Here is a 4328-nt window from a genome sequence, read left to right on the forward strand (position 1 = left end):
GTACTATTCAATTATCAGTTATCAATTTTTTATCATTTATGATTTAATTCAATATTTTGTGTAATTCTAAATTTGTTTGTATACTATTCCTTTTCAATTGTAAGTTACTCTAAATATTGTTGTTATCTCTTTTGTTCTATAGCCCTGATGAAGACCTGAAACTCAGGTCGAAACGTCGACATAAAATAAATAAATATGGCTTTGTTTATTTATGTTGTTCTTTGCTGACTGCAACCCCCGACAAACTTCTCCAAGCTTAAAAAAGAAATCCATGTTGCTGATGCTATTCTTCTGTTTTTTGGATACTCGATTGTTAAAGTGGGCTAGTCCCACAACACATTCCAGGCACATATAAACTCATTGCAAAGAGAGAAATTATCTTCATCCCCCAATTGAGGAAATTCCTCCACAGGAATGATGTACATTGCCGGTATTCTTATTGTCTTGCCCCATAATGTTTTAAATGTAATTAATGCAAGTCTTCACAACACACCATGTGAGGCATAGACAATCAACATCCAAACAAAATTTAGATACTTGGCTCAATAGTCCCAAAAATAACTCAGATAAAATATATAAATGTATAAAATATTATAAGAATACACCATTATTCCAATAAAAAAATTTAAAAATCATGAATCTGCATATGATCGGTCGGTATAAACGTTTATTTACTTATTTTATAAATTCATATCAATTAAATTCTTATCCTAGATAACTTACCCTCTTTCAGATGTTATCAATTTTTCACAATAAAAATCCCTGATGATGGGGAAATTAATCACAAGACAATATTAAACCTGTAAAGCAATAAAAAATAGGTGTAATTACTGATATCATTAATGTAATTTCAATACAGGTAAGAATACTTTTGTAACAACGAACAAGTAAGTGCAAAGTTTCTCAGGTTTCTTAGGGAACTGAACAGCTAAGAAAGGGGCTAATTTAAACAATCAATGTATATAATGTTACATTAATCTATACTGTAGGTATATATTTCAATTGGGTTAATAGAACATCTAAATTAAGATCACTCTTAAAAATCTAAATAACTTATTTTTGATGGAAGTTTAAATTTTTAGCATTTAATCACTTATTTATCCTAAGCTAAAAATCAACAAATACAGAAAGAGAAATAATAAATAAATTATGTTTAATACCACCTCTTTATTAGACTCAGAGGATATGTTTAACTCACAAGTTCATTCACTATAAAATTGAGTACTATTAGCATTTCATTTATATAAAAACTTCAAGCCATATAACATTAAAAATTAAACTTAAACATCGGTTTGTAGTGCTAATGTAATTAGCAATTTTCGTCTATAACTAAATATCTGCTATTAATTCAATTCAGATTCTTCTATAAAAAGTTGTATTTTAAAAATGCTTAGGTCATTGTTATTAAACATATCATGTACTTAGACATTATTAAACATATTATATACTTTGACGTAGTTACATATATCGTGTAAATATGTATCAGATTAATGTATTCTGGATTTCTACGTTATTTCTAATTTGAATAAACAACATACTTACAAAATACGTTCACAGCTATAAAGTCTATAACCTTACTAACTTCTTATTGCCAACTTAAGCCAATAAATTTCCTACATTGATGTAATTCTTATAACAAATTTGTAATCGGCTCAAGACCCCCCATTGAAGTCATATTATTCTTATACTTTCAACAGTTATAAAATATTTTCAATAGTATATATTTCATTAATAATAATTTCTGTGAGGTTATTTTACTTACTGATTTTTTATGAAAAATTTGTTCACAGAACTTCACGCCATCTAATAACAGTGTATAAATAATCGATTTCTAAACTGCAATAAAAATTCATGAATTTAAGTATACTATATTTTGATAATCTCAACTAATATTTCTTAAAGATCAAATCATTTAGCAATATTTTATAATGAAAGGCTTTGAAGAACCGTCCAACATATAAATCATTGGATGGATAACCTGTGAGAAATCATTCACATCGGTGAACTATTGGAGATCTTGCCATTTACGAACTTCTTACGATGGACTAGTTATTAAAAAAATACTTATATCTTCGTCCCGAATCACCGCTCGAATTTTCTGAAGGACGAGTCTTGTTTACCGTTCAAGTACAGATTTTTTAGGTAGTGGATAATGTGTATCAGACCCGTTTGACTGGAAACGTATTATTTTCAGATTTATATTATTTTTTAATCATTATTTCTCAATTAAGGACAAATCTGGTGGTTTAGCGTAATCATGAACAAATTACCTCCTTGCACAACCCTTGTTTAAGAAAAGTACTTCCTAACAAATTACTCAACCCCTGACCTTTCATGGACTGTAGAGATGTAAAATTTCATTTTTCATCCTTATAACGTGACAACCCTTTAGTAACCTTGCTACTTAATGCCATGTACTATGTTTAAACTTTTATAAATATTCTTGAGCTCGTTATTTCTCATTTCTCGTCAAGTTTGGTTAGTACATATTGGTTCGAAACTTAGGAAAATTTGTATTCTTAAATGGGAATAGTGACAACCAGGAGCGTAGGCAGAGGGGAGAAAGGGGAAGCCACTGGTCATCTTATTATTGGGCAAATTGTGGTAATCTTCCGTTCTGCGAATAATCTTTCCTTCTTTCATATTTCAATCAACAGTTGTAGTCTGATCAATAGTTCCTGACTTAAGCAACCATGCTTTATGAACTCTGAAGGAATTTTATAACAAGCAGGCGCTTTATGATTTTTTTAAAATTTTATTACAAGCTCTCTGTACTTTTTTATTTGGTGGTTCCATTTTTTCTTCTACATCACTGGTTGCAGCCTGTGTAGTCCATCCCACTTGTGGTTATACATTCCTATTGTGAAGACAGCTAAAATAATCGGCCCATCTGTCCTAGACCTGCTGATTAGTTGTTAGGCTTTCTTCTGTGTTCTCTTTTACTGGTGATTACCCCTATGATTATTGTTTATTTTATCAATTTTCTTAATATCTCCCTTCTACATATTACTACACCTCACTTATAGCATATTTACTTCATCTATCTGTTCTTCCTTTTATACCTACATCTTTACCATATTTATAACTAATTTTAAAGAGTTGTCTCCAACAATATTTTATTGACTATATATATACACACACACATACATAGTCAATAAGGTATATATCTATATGTAATATCTTATACATGTACTTTCTTATTTATTGCATATATTACATTATCATATTACATATGAGACTAATCTTATCTATATAAGAAACATCTAAATGTTTCTGTTAGTTTACCCAGAGAGAAATTCTTTATTTACCCATGCTACCCAATTACATTAGGTTGTTACAATACTCAGCATACCAATCAATCCATGATTGGACATATATACAATACATATATTCCCATGATATAACAATAATTTTTTTTTCCTTCCTTTTTCCATCACAATCAATACTCATCTACAAATATAAATAATACAAATACAGATATTTTATTTTATTATTTTTCTTTCTTTATCAATTTAACACTTTCATTACTAGGGTATAGAAAAATGTCCCCACTTCCTAGGCTAACCCCTAGGAAGGGTAAGATTTTTTATAATATATATTATAAAAAATGTTACCCTTCTCTTAACTTATTTATTTATCAAATTATTTCTTTTAGCTCATGTATTCTTGAAGTATTTCTTTTAACTAACTTTTTGTTTTGTTTTTTCCTAAATTTATATACTTTTTTTTTTAATTTATGTGTTTCTTTGTATAAACTGATCTAATGTGATGACTATTATGTCTTTGGTTTGACTTTACATTGCTGGCTAGTGATAAATTTGTTTAATAGATCGAATGTGGATAGCGGATCACTGGAAAGGGGAGGTCTGAGAGAGTGAGATAGGGAGAAAAAAGTTAATTAAATAAAATGTTAAATTGATAAAGAAAGAAAAAAAAAATATTTGTACTTAGTATTTGTACTATTTATATTTGTAAACGAGTAATGATTTGAAGAATAAAAAAATGTCTTGTTACATCATGTGAATATATATATATATTGTATATATATCCGATCATGGATTGATTGGTATGCTGTGTATCGTAACAACCTAATGTAATTGGCAGCTTGGCTAAATAAAGCATTTCTCTCTGGGTAAACTAACAGAAACATCTAATCTCATATCTAATATGACAATCGGTAAATATATGTGATAAATAATGAAGTACATGATAAGATATTACATACAGATATAAATACATTGATTAAAGTAATATATTTGTATATACAAAAAATCTTACCCTTTACACACTTTTTTAATAACTTTATATATACACATATTCAATAACTT

This window comes from Halyomorpha halys, unplaced genomic scaffold (assembly GCF_000696795.3).
Source record: "Halyomorpha halys isolate HHAL.00 unplaced genomic scaffold, Hhal_1.1 Scaffold1125.1, whole genome shotgun sequence".
Lineage (NCBI taxonomy): Eukaryota > Metazoa > Arthropoda > Insecta > Hemiptera > Pentatomidae > Halyomorpha > Halyomorpha halys.